Source organism: Antechinus flavipes, chromosome 1, assembly GCF_016432865.1.
Source record: "Antechinus flavipes isolate AdamAnt ecotype Samford, QLD, Australia chromosome 1, AdamAnt_v2, whole genome shotgun sequence".
In the NCBI taxonomy this organism is placed as follows: Eukaryota; Metazoa; Chordata; class Mammalia; order Dasyuromorphia; family Dasyuridae; genus Antechinus; species Antechinus flavipes.
Genome location: NC_067398.1, coordinates 357,531,983 through 357,549,308, shown reverse-complemented (window position 1 = coordinate 357,549,308; position 17,326 = coordinate 357,531,983). Strand labels below are relative to the sequence as shown.

General features: G+C 36.4%; 1 protein-coding gene across 1 annotated transcript in view; it reads left to right on the top strand.

The window, feature by feature from the left end:
• Positions 1 to 4,243: 4,243 nt before the first annotated feature.
• The window catches only part of ME2 (malic enzyme 2), a 71,589-nt gene continuing 58,506 nt past the window's right edge, over positions 4,244 to 17,326 (top strand). The window contains exon 1 of the mRNA XM_051969619.1: positions 4,244 to 4,339. The gene's annotated coding sequence lies outside the window, so the exon portion shown is untranslated. The remainder of the gene's footprint in view (positions 4,340 to 17,326) is intronic.

Below are 17,326 nucleotides of genomic sequence, written 5' to 3'. Positions count from 1 at the left end.
CAGGAGCTCTTGGAACCAAAGAGAAGAGAGAGGCCTCTAAGAAAACTAACTGGGCTATTTTGGAAGAGATAATAAAGGACTGGATTTTAACTCCTGGCTGCATTTGAGGTGATTATTGAACTAGACTGAAACTAAGGCTGCCTCCAGAAGCCCCTCAAGAAATCTGCTCCCAGAGAACGATTATACTTTAGAGAAGGGAACATTACATAAAGCAACTCAGTTTCTTCCTCACACCTATCAGAGTAGCAAAGTTGACAAAAATGGAAAATAAAAAATGTTAGATGGGCTGTGAGGAAGAGTTATGTTCATGCAGTATTGATAAGATTTGTGAATCACTCCAGTTATTCTAGAAATTGACTAAAAAGTTACTAAGCTATACATAGCTTTTAACCCACTACCCTCAGTAGTAGTAATAAGTCTCTGATCATTCTAAAGAGATCAAAAGAGAATAAAAGTTCCCTACACACAAAAATACCCAAGCAGTTTTTATAATGGCAAAGAATGAAAACTAAAAAAATATCCATTAAACGGGGAATGGCTAACTAATTTAAGGCAAATGGTTGTAATGGAATATTAGGGTATCAGTAGAAATGGTTTGCTATTATTCTTGAAATACTAGTTATATCAATAAAGCAAAATGGAGCAAAAAAGTATGAAAGTACTTTATTTGTAGATACAATGATTTGCTTAAAGTACCCTAGAGATTCAACCAAAACATTTCATTATTAGATAAAATTACTAGGATACAGTATAAACTGACAAAAATTGTTGGAATCCTTACAAAGTATTAACTCATTAGAGTTGATAGAGACAATAATTATCTAATTTAGCATGGTTCAGTATGATTGATCTGATCCTACGAAGAGATGTTATGGGCCAGAACTTGAAACAAGATACTAAGTGGAATTGAGGAGACAATGTTTAAATCTAGTTTAGCATTGATTTAATCATACAACAAATAATGGTTTCCCAAGGATATAATGATTGGTGTGTACTCAGTGAACAGCATATAAGCAAGAAGCTCTCAGGGCCAGACACAAAGCACTCTGGGAGATACAGAAGCCCACAAGCCCACTCTCGGAGGTAGAGTCAGATTCATTCTATCTTCCACCTTTGTGCTGGCTGGAGGCTGAAGAAAGCAGAGACAGAAGCAAAGGACAATCTGCAAGAGCTCTTGGAATCAAGGAAGGAGAAAATCAAGCAAAGAGATTTTATCAGCTGGCTGTATGTGAGGTGATTATTACTCTGAACTGAAACTAAGGCTGCCTCCAGAAAACCTCCCCAAGAAACCTGCTCCCAGAGAGAACCATTACATTTTAAAGAAGAGAACACCACAAAAAAATCACTAAAAAAAACTAAAAAATACATTAAAATGTGAAAGGTGACCAAGAGGCCTTTAGGACAAATGTGAAACATTGTATAAATGACTGTGAAAATATTCATTGTCATAGCTGAATTGTACCATGAAATAAAACCGATATTACCTATATAGATTTAGTGTTATTCCTATCAAAATACTAAGGGGTTACTTAAAAGAACAAGACAAAAAAAAAATAGCAAAATTACCTGAAAAAGCAAAAAATATCAAAGATCATGATGAACAACAAAAAATGAAAAATTACCAGATCTTAAACTACATTAGATTATTAAAACTAATTGGCATTGGTTATATCAAAATGCCAATATAAAAAGTACTGAAGAGAATCAATTAAACCTGGTAGCCTAGTTTTTTTTTCTTAGCTGAGGCAATTGGGATTAAGTGACTTGCCCAGGGTCACCCAGCTAGACCATATTAAGTGTCTGAGGATGGATTTGAACTCAAGTTCTCCTGATTTCAGGAGGCAGCACTCTATTCACTGTACCACCTAGCTGCTCCTAGTCTTTCATCAAAGACCAGCTAGCAAGATACACGTGATGCTTTATCATCAGATCAGAGTTATGAAGTCAGGAAAATTGGACATTTTCATTTAGTTTGTAAGCCTGGGGCAGCTAGGTGCCCCAGTGGATAGTGTACCAGCCCTGAAGTCTGGAGGTCCTGGGTTCAAATGTGACCTCAGACACTTAATACTTCCTAGCTGTGTGATCCTGGTAAGTCACTTAACCCCAATTGCCTCAGCAAAAAAAAAAAAAAAAAAGTTTGTAAATCTTAGAGCACTATTACTGAACAAGTGCCAATAAGGTAGGAAATATAAAATTTCACTTTCTTGCCTTTGCAACCTCAGCTCCTAGAATAGCACCTATAACAAATGACAGGCAGGTAATACAGATATTTTATTTAAAAACATTGTGAATACTGAAACAAAGCAGGAATAAGACTTAGACTAGCATTTTACACTGTATGATCTAAATCATTTTATTCCATATTGGTTAAGAGGTGGAGCCCTTCATAGCTTGGCCCCCTCTCAGTTTTACAGTCTTCTTATACCTAACTCCCTGAGAAGTACTCTTCATACTCATTTATTCAATGACAATATCGTTACTATCTATTCCAAACAAGACATTATCTCTTCACCATAGATGTTCTCTCTGGTTGTCCTCTAAGCCTAGAAATTCTCTCCCTTCTCATTTATATCTCCTGGCTTCCTTTTCTTCTCAACTAAATTCCCACCTTCTACTGGAAGCCTTCCCTACTACCTCTTAATTCCAATGCTTTCAGTCTGTATTTCCTATGTATCCTATATATTTATATATGGTTTGGTTTGTATTTGCATGTTGTCTCCACTATTAGTTATTAAATTCCATAAGAGCAGGAACTTTTTTGTAACCCCTAAGCCTAGCACAGAGTCGGCCCTTAATTTTTATATAATGATTTTTTTTTTTATTCGTAAAAGAGATGATAAAAGGAGGGAAAAAACTGAGGGAACATTGGCAAAAAAAAAAAAAAATGAACAAAACTATATTCTTTCAGATATGACTCTTAGTAAGTCCTTGAAATTAACTTGAGAAAACTGAAAAAAAATAACTTCACCAAAGTAGCAATATATAATATAAACTAAAAACTATATGAATCATCAGGCTTTTTTTAAACCTACTAACAAACCCAGAAGAACTAAGTACAATTCTACTCCAAAATAACTATATCATACACCTCTTCTTTGTACTTACTACATCTGTCTTGTATTAAAAATCTATTTGTGTCTATTTTCTCCACCTATCCCACGGTAAACACGGAAAATAACTTCTTCAAATTTTTCATCCCCAGAAGCTAACCCAATGCTTTTCATAGACACTTAAATGCTGGAATTGATATATCTCCTGGGAAAAGCACAACAGGCCTGACATGGTCCAATACTCATCACTGGGCCTTTGCTTTGGAGTGATTAGTGCAAGCTGAAAACTGGACTCTAGAGGGTTTAATTTGGTTCCCATATGGTTCGTCTTCGTTGTCTACGGTGGCTGTAGCCTCGGTACCAATGTTGGGGCTTCCAAGCCGAAGTCAAATTAAGTCAACTCCCCCTCCGCCTTCACAAAACCCACCAACACATATAAAGGACCCGGGTCCCCTCATCCTCTTCCTCTGTTCCTCCTTCTCTTCCCACTTAGACCGCAGTCAGTCGGGAGTCCCGTTACTTCTCCCCACCTCCACCCTTCAGCCTCATAGCGTTTCATCTTCCTCTTCCTCGCTTTCTCCGCTGGCGCCAAAGCGAAGTCTCTTTCTATATCCGTTACTTCTTGGCCCCAGTACACCAGGTCTTCGATCCGGTCCCCGCTAGTTCACTTCCCTTCTCCCCACCGGGAACTGTAGTCCACAACAGCCTCCATCCAAGCACGAGCCGCAAGAGGATAAGGGGAACTCGCAAGGGCGAGGCCCCGCCCCGCCCTCCGGCTTCTTTCTCGGAGTTGAAGGGCGCGGCTGGAGTTTCGGTGTTTTCCCCCAGGGCTCTCCTCCAGGCTTACCAGCTAGCGAGGCTCGCGCTTAAACTCAGAGCAGCAGAAGAGAGTGGGGGAGGGGGGAATGAGCAGTGCGGTAGAAGGAGGGGGAAAGAGGGAGAAAGGGGAGGAGTCTAGAGGGAGCAGGCGGAGACGACGCGTGGATCAGCCCCACCCCTCCCGGATGGAATCCCGCTTCTTCATTGGTCGGCGCCTGGCGTCAGTCTCTTCCCCGCCTCGACGACGAGGCCGCACCCACCCATCACTTTGCCTGCACCCCGCCCCTTTACCGGATCTCGCTTGTGTCTGCCAGGCCGCCTTCTTCGGCTGGAGCGGAGCACACGGAAAAAGGGAGGATTAAGAGGCGGCGGCGGCGGCGGCGGCCGGGAAGGAACATTGTCTGAGCAGGTGGAAGAGGATACATCGTCTCCCAGCCAGCAGCACCACCTGTCGCTAGGCGAGAAGCCCGGTAAGGACCTGTGCTGGAGAATTCTGGGTTTGCGGGTGGCATGAGGGGAAGAGGGGTTGCCCTCGGCTGAAGTACGAGTCTTGCTCCTGGGGCCTGCCCCGCGAGTGCGTGAGACACTGGGAAAGGCGACGGCCACAGCCTCCATCTCCCGCCACGGCCTCCAGCGCTTCCCCCTCGGCTTCGCGGTCCTGGGGGGGTGGGGGTGGGCTCCTAAGGGAAGATCCTGAGGGGATGAGAGAGAGGTCCAACACCCGCGATTTTCTCCCGAGAGCAGCGACGCAGTGATCCAGGTTCGGGAATCAAGAGATGGGCGAGGGGAGGGGCTCGGAGCCCCGGGACCTCCCTCTCGCCCTCCCACCGGTGACCTCATGCGACCTCCGGCCGCCTTTCCCGGTACGCCGAGTACGCCGGGTACGCCTCCAAGGTGCGAGTGGTGCGGCTCGGATGGTCTCACCTAGAAAAAGAACTAGAGCATCCTTGTCCGGCGCCACCTATCCCAACCGAGTTTGCCTTTAGAAAACAACCCTGAATGTGGGCATTTCTATCTGTATTAATTTATTTAGTGTATTCCTGTGACCCCCGAAAGAGGAAGGTTGCAAAAAGAGCATCTTCTGGTATTGGAATGCCTTTGAGAGACAGGTGGTTGTTTTGTTTTAAATGTATCGGCCTGTTTTAGGAGACTAAAGTTGGAAAACTGATAGTTTAGAGAAATTCAGTTTCATTTGCATCTTTTGGATGGGCAGCAGGTAGTTAGTTTTGGGGTGGGTTTGATTTTGCCTTACTAGGAATATCTTTCTACTTATGTGTCAAATTTCCTTGACCCTAATGAGAAAATAACTATTCTTGGTTCCAAACAGATGCTTGGCAATGATGATAATAATGAGGCTTTTCAAAAAAATAACAGCAGTTGCCTTTAGTATGTATTCTGTCACAGCTATGAGCAAACTAATAAATTGCTGTAGAGATGCTTTCTTAGGAAATATTTTAGGCTTTATGAAATGGTTACTACGTAGCAGAGATAGTTATGCAGTTTGCATTCATGGTTTAATAACGTCACTAGCGTCTTATAACCCTAATTCTTTTCAATTAAAAATAACCACTTTTTGTCTTTGAGAATAAAGTATTGTGGAAGATGTAGAGGAGAGAAGTATATCCAGTCAGAAACTACTCAACTATCTTTTGTTAACTGCAAAAATTAGGGGGGACTAAATCTACCAAGTTGTGTACTGATTATTTTGGGAGCACTTAATTAAATAATTGGCATAAATTCAGGGGAAAAACAGGTAAATTAGTAATCATTTTATGTTGGAAACTTTAAAGGATTAAACATGAACAGCCTTAGAGTGTGTTGGAAGGAAACCTATCAGGTTTCCTGTTAATTTAAGAAAGCTAACTTTTAATTGGTAACTGGCTTTAAAAAAAAAAAAATAGTTATAAGGACTAGAAAGTTAAATGTACAAAATGGAACTGGTGACATGGCTTTAATGATAAAATGACTAGGAAATGTTGGGCAGTGCAATTTTAGAGCAGAGTTATGCATTCTTTTAGAATTAGGACAAACTTTTGTATGTTATATATTTGAAAAATCATCCTTTAAATACTTATCCTTCAGTTTTCTCTGGGATCTATGCAGCAGTATAGACCAATTTAAATTCCAGTCCAACATCCATCCCACTTTCCTTGGAATTTTTTTTTTCAGTAGCCTTTCACATATTCTTCATAAGGAAACTTGGCAAACTTAAAATGTGTATTATGTATACAAAACATATATAATGCATTAATGATATACTTGTTAAAATATTATTTATTTTTATCATTCATATAAAATAACAAAGCATTTACAGAGGCTTTATTTTATCAATAGCAACTCTGTGAAGTGAAGAAACTGATACTCAAATGAATTAACTTAAGGTAATATATTTAATAGAGTTTAGAGCTAAGACTTTAACATAGATAATAGGATATAAAGTATAGTGCTATTCCCACAACACCAGTTTGTTAGACTAAAAATTATGCTAAGAAAACTTCAATATTTTGAGTATTTCCTGTTTTAATTTCCTTAAATTTAATGGAAACCTGATTTTTCCTTCCATTCTGCCATCCTACTCTTAACTAATGTTGTTCATATATTATTTATATTTAATTTTAATTTATCATTAAAATGTTAAGAAATTTAATTGGCTTATATAATTTTAAAGCTAAAAGATTAGGTTTTCTTTTGTATATGTAAATTGGTGTAGTTATAGAGACTAAAGGGCTATATGCTGTTAAAATATAATTGACACTAAAATTGATGGTGTTTTTCTTTGAAAAGAATAGATCATTGAGTAAAACTATCTAGCAGGAAAAATGTGCTTGATTTTATTTTATAAAAAGTAGCAAAATTTTTTAAATGACCTTTTTAATTTCTTGAATGTATGTTTCGTCATTTTGATAATGCTACATATTTCCATTTAAACATTCTTTGCTGAGTTCCATGTCATCTTTGCTGTAAAGATTTTAATCACAGGGAAATAAAATTATTTTAGAATACAGTAAAGGTCTTTTATTACCTTGTTAAGGGAAATGATAGTGTTTTGTCTATTAAATTCTATATAACTACCCTGTTGCTCCTCACTAATTTTTAACAGCTTTTTCCCCCCAGTTACATGTCAAGAAAAATTTTAGCTTTTACAAACTTTTCATTTCCAAGAGCAGCTAGGTGGTTTAGTGGATAGAGCACCAGCCCTAGAGTTAGGAGAACCTGAGTTCAAATGTGGCTACATTTAACACTCACCAGCTATGTGACTGTGGGCAAATCATTTAACCCCAATTGCCTCGCAAAAAAAAATTGTTTCAAATTTTTTTCCTTCCCTTTTTCCAAAAATGATAGGCAGTTTGATAAAATTTATACATGTGCATTCATGTAAAACATTATTTCCATATTAGTCACAGTTGTGAAAGAAGAATCAAATCAAAAGGAGAAAAAAAAATAAGGAAAATTAAATAAGTGAAAAATACATACTTTGATTTGCATTCTGAATCCATCAGTTCTTTATCTGATTATGGATAGCATTTTCCGTGTGAATCTTGTGTATTTGTCTTGGATCTTTGTGTTACTGAGAAGAGCTGAGTCAATCATATTTGATTGTCATCAATGTTCCTCCCTGTTAAGCATATTTTTATGGTAATTTGGGCAAAGGTCATATCTTAAATGCTCTTACCCTTTAAAATATCTTCAATAAATTGCCATGAGTTTCCATGACTGAACTATAGATGGAACTCGTTTTATATGATAGAAGTTTTATTGAAATGCTGTTTGAAAGTAAAATTTTTATGTAATTATGTTTAAAATATACTAGAGCGGTAGCTTCCAGACTCTTTTGATCACATATCTCTTAAGTAAAATATTTTTGTGCATACACATCCCCAAACATATTTGTCTCTTTGTAAATTACATATATGTACAACTATACTACTAATTATATAATAAAACAGACAAAAATTAAAATAAAAGAATAGGATAAAAATGGCATATTTGTTCCTAGATTCAATAGAGAACTCGTAGAATTTAGCAAACAGGGTCCTCATAGGATCAACCCAGCCCTTTGGGGAAAAAAAACCACTTCTATCTTGGAGGATGGTGGGGGAGGGGAAAGAGACCATGAGAGATGATGAGGGCAAGAACTAAGATGGTGGTTATATGAATAGATAGAAGTGGGCATATATGAGAAAATGCAAGATTTGGCAGTTAACAGCATTTGTGAGGTGAGTTGAGTGAGGAATTCAGGATGCTGCAAACCAGGGTAACTAGAAGGATAATAGTATTGTTATATATAATTATGTATGTAACTAGAAAAGTAATAGGAAAGTTTGGAAGTTGGGTATGTTTAGAAAAAAGAAAATAGAATGAAATTTGCATTATAGAACATGTCACCTATTTTTGTTCACTTCCTAGTACTGTCCCATTGATGATAGAAAAGGGGGTCAGGAATTCTTATCTGCCATGTATATAGGTCCAGCTGCTGCAACCAAGCAGTGATCCTTAAGGGTTATTGAACACACTGGAAAGAAGAGGATTTTCTTCTTTCAGCATCTGCACAGCTACTGGTGCAAGTGCCCAGACATGGTTTAGAGTATGACAGCCCTAGGATCCTCAGTTGCTGTGAAATAGGAAAGAGATTGGGTTTAGAGTTTACATTGTTAGAGGAGAGGCTTTGGATTGTGTTGGGAGATATAGGTATGAGATAATAGGTATAGCTGTGTTGGAGATAAAATCCCATAATTGTCCTTTACTGGGAGGGTGAGATTCAGCCTGGGATTAGTTGATCTAGTAGTCCTTTATAGTCATCCCATGAATCCATTTTGTAGACTACCACACAAAATAAAGACAAATTACACTGAAACACTCTCCCTCCTTCCCACCCCCCACCCTTCACACCATATTTTATTGAATATACTTAAAGCTAAATGTTGAATTGGAATCTTTGTTCCAGCTCAGACACTTAATACTTCCTAGCTATGTGATGCCAGGCAAGTCACTTAACCCTAATTGCCTCAGCAAAAAAAAAAAAAAAAAAAAGGAAAGGAAAAAAGTCTAAATTAAAGATATTCTTGTTTTATTGATTTTTGTTTTTATAAATAATATAATGCACTTCTCCTAATGTTACAACTTATGATAAAACAATGCCTCCAAAATTGAACGTTTCTTCTCTGAATCCTTCTTCAAACATCCCTGTTTCTGCTGGTAGCACTACTGTCCTCTCATTCATTCAGTTTTAAAGTCTCCCCAAATTCCCTGGTCAAGATTATTTTGATTTTTTTTCCCACTCCTTCCCAACAACTAATTGGTCCTTTCATGTTCATCATCTCTCCATTCACACTGAGATCACCCTAGTTCTAGCTCTTTAGCTCTAAAAATTATATGAATCTATTGTTTTGTAGCTCTGAGGGACTTCATAAATTGAATCCAGTCTCCTCATTTTACATATGAAGGAACTGGAGCCCAGAGAGATTGTGATTTGCACACAGCTAATAAATGTTAAAGGCAGCTGAACGTTCCTGAAATTCAAATCCAAATCCTGTGCACTAAATCATGCTGCCTCTCATAGTTATACTTTTTTTTTTTCTTAATTCTCTCAAGTAAAGATGTTCTGTGAAGTTCTGTACCTCAAAGGAGAGTTTAAAAGTGTCAATTGCAATACTTAAATACTAAGCATTGTAGCAATAGGAGCATAGGTCTGAAGCCAGTAGAGACCCCCAAAGACCATCCAGTCCAATCCCCCTCATTTTACATTTGAGGAAATTTGAAGTCTAATGGGAGTTCAAATTACTTTTCTAAGGTTAGAGTTGTTGGTAAGTATTAGAGTTAGGATTTTAATTTAGATCTTCTGTGTGCTTTTTTAACTGGAATACAGTATGAAAATTAATTTGTGCTTTCTGAATGGTTTCCTCAGTTTCAGACATTTCAAATTTTATTTTTTGAGTTCTAATAATATTACTTAAAATTTAACAGTCCTTCATAATTCTATTGATTTTTCTTAAAAGGGATTTAATTATGATACTTTACATTTGTGTATGATATGAAATTTCACATAAATCGTATGTTAAGTAAGGTATATACTTTAGTGAATAAAATCATCTTAGCATTAAAGAAGTACATTTATAATATGAATCCTGTGGTTGATCACATCTTTACTAATGACAAGGTCATGTTTAAAAAATAAGACACAGTCTATAACTGAATACCTAGAACAAATGCCTCAAAAGTCTTTGTATCGAAGACAAATTTTGCCATGACTTTGGTGTTGAGTGGGTCACATTTTAGCAAATAATTTAAGTATACTTTTAAAAATTTATCAGAGTTCTCAAGTAGAAACTTTTGTTTCACATAAGTCAAAAAAGAACAAATTGCAAGTTTTGGGATTTCATTTACATGGGAAAATTTCATTAACATAAATTAACTAAATGTTTGCTGTAATTTGTGGTATAGTAGTTACTTTATTATCGTCTGCCATTGCGAATCCTACTAATGCTTATCATGAAGGGAAGAAAAACTTAGAATCACTGCAAGCAGTTTTTTTTTCTCTTGGAGAATTGCTTAGCCCTTGCTTGTCTTATCAAGTAAGTCAATCAAGCAGACTTGTGCATACTGACTATAACTCTGAAAATCTAGTTTAAGGGCGGAGGGATTGGGGAAAGGTTGGTAATCTTAAATAATAACAAAATCAGTACACTTAAATACTGTTTATGACTCCATCTTGTTTGATCCTGGATCATGCCTGTAATTGTGACCTTGGAGATAGGAGAGCAGAATGTGGGCTAACTCCCTTTGAGTAAAGAAAGAAGAGAACATTTTCTCTATATCTGTAAATCCCAGTGGGGTTGCCCTGTGTAACTTTATAATAGTTTTCTGCTACTAGAAAAAGAAAGCTAACTCGTTTTAGTAATTACTTTTAAAAATTATGATGTCCAATATATTAATTGTGTATAGGTTGTGGCTAAACAATGCTAAAACATTTAAAAGAAAAATAGGGGAAAATGCAAATATCTAGTAATGTATAGTTAAAAGTTTTAGATTTTATTCATATATTTTGATTCTTTTAAATAATTTTATGATTATTCATATTGAATTTTTACATGTCGCCAATGATTTAAAAAATGTACATTGTACAGATTATAACGATCTAGGCCCAGAATTATACAGGACAAAGAAGAGAATCTTTGGAAAAACTGCCCGATGCTTTTTATTTATTTTTTTAAAATTTGTTTATTTTTAATATACATTGCTTTATAAATCATTTTAAGAGAGAAAAACTTTTTATTTTTAAATGTTTTGTTGATGCCTTCTTTTTTATTACCAGTCACTTCCCCCATAGACTTATGCCTTGCAACAAATAAAAAGTTAGCAAAAACTATCCAATCTAGACACTGTCTTAAAAATATTCATTCTCAACTCCCATTAAACTACCATCTCTTTGCTAAGAGCAAGTAGTCTTTTGCAATTGGTTCTGCTTTATTTATTTATTTATTAAAGATCATTATGTTTAATCTATCTTAGGTTTTTCAAGTATTATTTTCTTTAGACATAATTGTATATATTGCTTAAAAATGCTTTCCAGGCGATAGGCAGGAAATTTATTGGAAATGTGGTAACTTGTGGCTCTTTTTGTGATTTAAAGACGATTCCATTGATGGTATTAATTCATCACGAGACTATATGAATAAAGAGATGTTGGTGTAACAAATCCCCACAGCATAAATCTGATGAGCCTTTAATTAATTAATTTAATTTAATTTATTAATTTATTGTTCTACAAAGTTTCTCAAGAGTAAATGTTGAAAACTGTCTTTGCATGTATTTTGAAAATAAAAAGCTATTCTCAAAATTTAAAATAAATTAGCTTTGTTTTCCTGTAATATGTTTTGGATAGCTCTTTGGGTTATTTTCCCAAAGCATTTGTTTAAAATGGATTGCCTCTCACCTGATGCTAGATACTGAGTTGGGGTATATGCTTTACCATTTCATAGAAGTTTGGATTCTAATATATCTTTGAGGCAATAGACAAAATGGAATGCCAGCTAGGAAGAGTAGCAGGAAGGCTAGGCTGGTTTGACTGGATTGTATATTACTAGAAAGGGAATAATGTATACCTTAAATGTGGAACAGAAGAGTTTGTATTTGATCATAGAGGCAATGAGGAGTTATTGGAGCTTATTGAATAGGAGTGTGATGTGGTCAAACAATCCTCTTTTTTTGTTCTACTTTGTATACAGAAATGCTCCTTTTAGTTGGTGTTTGTCAAGTAAAATTTGTCATGTTACAACAAAATAAAAATTATTGGGGGTGGGAGGAGGATCTTTTTTTTTCCTTTTTCTTTTTTTTAATTAAAGCTTTTTATTTTCAAAACATATGCATGAGGGAAGGGGATGGGGACAGCTAGTTTGTTCAGTGGTTAGAGGACCAGTCCTGAAGTTAGGAGGACCTGAGTTCAAATGTGGCCTGAGAACTTCAACTCAACCCCAATTGCCTTAGCAAAAAAAAAAAAAAAAATGCACAGATAATTTTTCAACATTGACCCTCGCATAGCCTTGTGTTCCAAATTTTCCCCTCCTTTCCCCTTACCCCCTCCCCTAGATGGCAAGCAATCTAATATATGTAAACATATTTATGCAATTATTTTATTGCACAAGAAAAATCAGATCAAAAAGGAAAGAAAACGAATAAGAAAACAATGCAAGTGAATACACACATAGTTACTTTAGACTTTGTCTTCACTCATTATTTAAAACTCTTAATTGCCTTATCTGAGCATAAACTCTTGTCATTCCACCTTTCCCCAAATTAAAAAAAAAAACATACAGTTTTTACTTCTTTATTTTTTCATAATTCTTTTCCTTTTGTTCTTTTCTTCTCTCACAACATGATTGATACAGAGATATATTTTGAATAATTGCATATACATAACTTGTATCTAATTGCTTATCTTCCTGGGAAGGGGATGGTTAGAGAGAGAGGGTGATAATTTGGAATGCAAAGTTTTTTTTTAATGAAATGTTAAGAAAAAAATACCATTTTAAAAAAAAAGGAAAAAAATGTTGACACACTCACTGCTTCTAGCTCCTCTCCTCAGCTTTTCTTAGTTTGGCATCCATGCTTTTCATTCACCTGAAATTATTTACTCCAAAATTGCCAATGACCTTTTAATTGCCAAAGCTGATGATTTTTTTCTCAATCTTAATCCTTTTTGACTTATTTTATGGCTTCTTAACCTGAAGGTGGATGTCAGGGAGAATTTGAGGGAAAAAAATGCATCTTTATTTTCACTAACCTTTGGTTTTCTTTGCCATCCTCTCTTGTTTTATACATTTTATGAACTGTTGGAATCTTTACAAATTGCTAACTCATTAGAGTTGATAAATTATTGATCTGATCTTGTTTTGGGCCAGAACCTGAAACAAGGTACTAAGTAGAACTAATTGAGACAATGCTTCTGTTCACATCTTTACTCATTGGAGTTAACCCGTTTGGGAGATTTTAGGGTTTAGTATGAGATATCCAAATTCACACCTCCCTTGAAGCTCTTAGGGCCAGAGAGCACTATGGGAGAAAATCCATAATCCCTCTCTCTCATATATAAGAAACAGACAGAGGCTCTCTGACAGAGTTCAGCTGATGATTGAGAAGGGAGCATCAGTTCAGTTGAGGAGAAGCACTCTCTCGGAGGCGCAACCAGATTCATCTTCATCTCACACCACTGTGGTGGCTGGGCTCCTGCACTTCCCCTACTGAGATCAGTCTGGTCTGAAAGGCTTTCCAGAAAGCTGCCCAGCCCCAAGTGAAGGAGACAAGAGATTCATTCCATCTTTGTGCTGGCTGGAGGCAGAAGAAAGCAGAGGCAAAGGACAAGCTGCAAGAGCTCTTAGAACCAAGGAGAGAGAGAGAGGCTAACCAGGGTATATTAGAGATTGAGAGCCAGAAGCCCTCTCTCCGAGGCAAGAGAGATCCATTCCATTTTCCATTTCATTGTCCACTTGGCTGGCTGGAGGACTGAAGGACAAACTTTTGGATTTGGAGACATTCGGAGGGAGCTTTTGGAACCAAGCAGAGAGATAGGCCTCTAAGGTAACCGGGCTATATTGGAGACAATAAAAGATCTGAACTTTTATCACCTGGCTGCGTTTTGGGTGATTATTTACTTTTAACTGAAACTAAGGCTGCCTCTAGAAAACCTCCCTGAGAAACCTGCATTCCCCCAGAGAGAACCATCATATTATATATTTTAAAGAAGAACAAGAACTCAACAAATAACATCATTCTGAAAAGGATTTCATGGGATCTGTCAGAGGACTATATAACAAGGTTAGGATCTCCAGATCTTTCTATTGCATTTCATACTCTTCCCCAGACCCTTCTCTCCTCACCCACACACATGCACTCAATTGCCAGTTCTTGTTTCTACTTCTCAATATTTCTGATATTTGATGTCTTTTCTACATTCTCAGAGCAACCATCTTAATTCCAAGCCTTGTTACCTCTCACATGGGTTATTTCAACAGCTTCTTAATTGCTTTCTATGTTCTTAGATCTGCTGTCACTCTGGTCCACTAGCCAAAATTAATTTTTCTTAAGCAAAGTTCTGACCATGTAATTCCTTTTAATACAGCCAGTAGCAGTGACTTCCTATGCCCCCTGGAATAAAATATAAATTCCTCTCTTTTGCTTTTTAAATGAAAATCAACTTGACCCTAATTATCTTTCCAACCTTGTTCAACATTATTCCCCTTCTCATACTCTGATCCAGACGGATCTGGTTTTCCTTTTTTGTTCCCCACATTTGACTTGAGCTCACACGTTCACACCTTTGCATTGGCTAACCTCCATATCTGGAATATACTGTTTCTTACCTTTGTTTTTTTCTTTTTTCTTTTTTATTATAGCTTTTTATTTACAGGTTATATGCATGGGTAATTTTACAGCATTGACAATTGCCAGACCTTTTGTTCCAATTTTTCCCCTCCTTTCCCCCATCCCCTCCCCCCAATGGCAGGTCGGCCAATACATGTTAAGTATGTTAAAGTATAAATTAAGTACAATATAAGCATACATTTCCTAACAGTTATTTTGCTGCACAAAAAGAATCAGACTCTGAAATAGTGTACAATTGCCTGTGAAGGAAATCAAAAATGCAGATGGGCAAAAATATAGGGATTGGGAATTCTATGTAATGGTTCTTAGTCATCTCCCAGAGTTCTTTCTCTGGGCGTAACTGGTTCAATTCATTATTGCTCTATTGGAGCTGATTTGGTTCATCTCATTGCTGAAGATGGCCACATCCATCAGAATTGATCATCATAGGTATTTTTGTTGAAGTATATAATGATCTCCTGGTCCTGCTCATTTCACTCAGCATCAGTTCATGTAAATCTCTTCAGGCCTTTCTGAAATCCTCCTGCTGAGGACCAGGACCTGCTGGTCATTTCTTACCAAACAATAATATTCCATGATATTCATATACCACAATTTATTCAGCCATTCTCCAATTGATGGGCATCCACTCTGTTTATAGTTTCTGGCCACTACAAAGAGACCTGCCACAAACATTCGTGTACATATAGGTCCCTTTACCTTCTTTAAGATTTCTTTGGGATATAAGTCCAATAGAAACATTGCTGGTTCAAAGGGTATGCACAGTTTGATAACTTTTTGAGCATAGTTCCAAATTGTTCTTCAAAATGGCTCCAGAATTCATAATTCCACCAACAATGTATCAGTGTCCCAGTTTTCCCACATCCTCTCCAACATTCCACATTTTCTTTCCCTGTCATTCTAACCAATCTGACAGGTGTGTAGTGGTATCTCAGAGTTGTCTTAATTTGCCTTTCTCTGATTAATAATGACTTGGAGCATCTTTTCATATGGCTAGAAATAGTTTGTTTCTTCATATGGCTAGAAATAGTTTGTTTCTTCGTCTGAGAATTGTCTGTTCATATCCTTTGACCATTTATCAATTGGAGAATGGCTTGATTTCTTATAAATTAGATTCAATTCTCTATATAGTTTGGAAATGAGACCTTTATCAGAACCTTTGACTGTAAAAATGTTTTCCTAGTTTATTGCTTCCCTTCTAATCTTGTCTGCATTAGTTTTGTTTGTACAAAAACTTTTCAATTTAATATAATCAAAATTTTCTATTTTGTGGTCAGTAGTGATCTCTAGTTCTTCTTTGGTCATAAATTCCTCCCTCTTCCACAGGTCTGAGAGGTAAACTATCCTGTGCTCTTCCAATTTATAATCTCATGCTTATATGCCTAGGTCATGAACCCATTTTGACCTTATCTTGGTGTGCGGTGTTAAATGTGGGTCAATGTCTACTTTCTGCTATACTAATTTACAATTTTCCCAGCAATTTTTGTCAAATAGTGAGTTCTTATCCCAAAAACTGGGGTCTTTGGGTTTGTCAAACACTAGATTGTTACAATTATTGGCTGTTTTGTTCTTTGAACCTAACTTATTCCATTGATCAACTAGTCTGTTTCTTAGCCAATACCAATTAGTTTTGGTAACCACTGCTTTATAATATAATTTTAGATCTAGTGTACTAGAGCTAGGCCACCTTCATTTGATTTTTTTTTTTTATTAATTCCCTTGAAATTCTTGACTTTTTGTTTTTCCATATGAACTTTGTTGTTATTTTTTTCTAGGTCATTAAAATAGTTTTTTGGGAGTCTGATTGGTATAGCGCTAAAAAATTAGATTAGTTTAGGTAGTATTGTTATCTTTATTATATTTGCTCACCCTATCCAAGAGCATTTAATATTTTTCTAGTTGATTAGATGAGATTTAATTTGTGTGGAAAGTGTTTTATAGTTTTGCTCATAAAGTTTCTGATTTTCCCTTGGTAGATAGATTTCTAAATATTTTATACTATCAGTAGTTACTTTAAATGGAATTTCTCTTTGTAACGCTAACTGTTGGATTTTGTTAGTGAATGCTAATGACTTATGTGGGTTTATTTGGTATCCTGTTACCTTTCTTTTTAAGAAGCTTGTTTAAACTTCTTGTTTAAGAAACTTGCTTTCTGTATTGTTTTTCCCAATTCCTCCCAGTGACTAGTGCCTTCTTGTATTTATCTTCATTATATATTATTTTTGTATTAATTTTATGTTTATACTGAATATGTTTTTGTAATTACTTGTCTACTCCATTAGAAAGGAAGCTTATTGCAAGTAGATGTTATTTCGTTCTTTGTACCTGTTATATCTTGTACTTGGCACAGTGCCTGGCATATAGTAGGCAATAATACTTACTGATTGATTGATTTTGTTTAAATGTTTTTCTATATCATGAGGGCAGGGTTTGATAGGAAGGAAAGTCTCCACCTGGTTTGCCAGTAGACATCTTTAATTCAATGTCACTCACTACCTTTTCTCCTAAACTTTCCCTCCCCATCCCCTTCTCCTTCTCTATTAGTGTAGAGGGCAACACCATCTTCCCAGTCCCTCAGG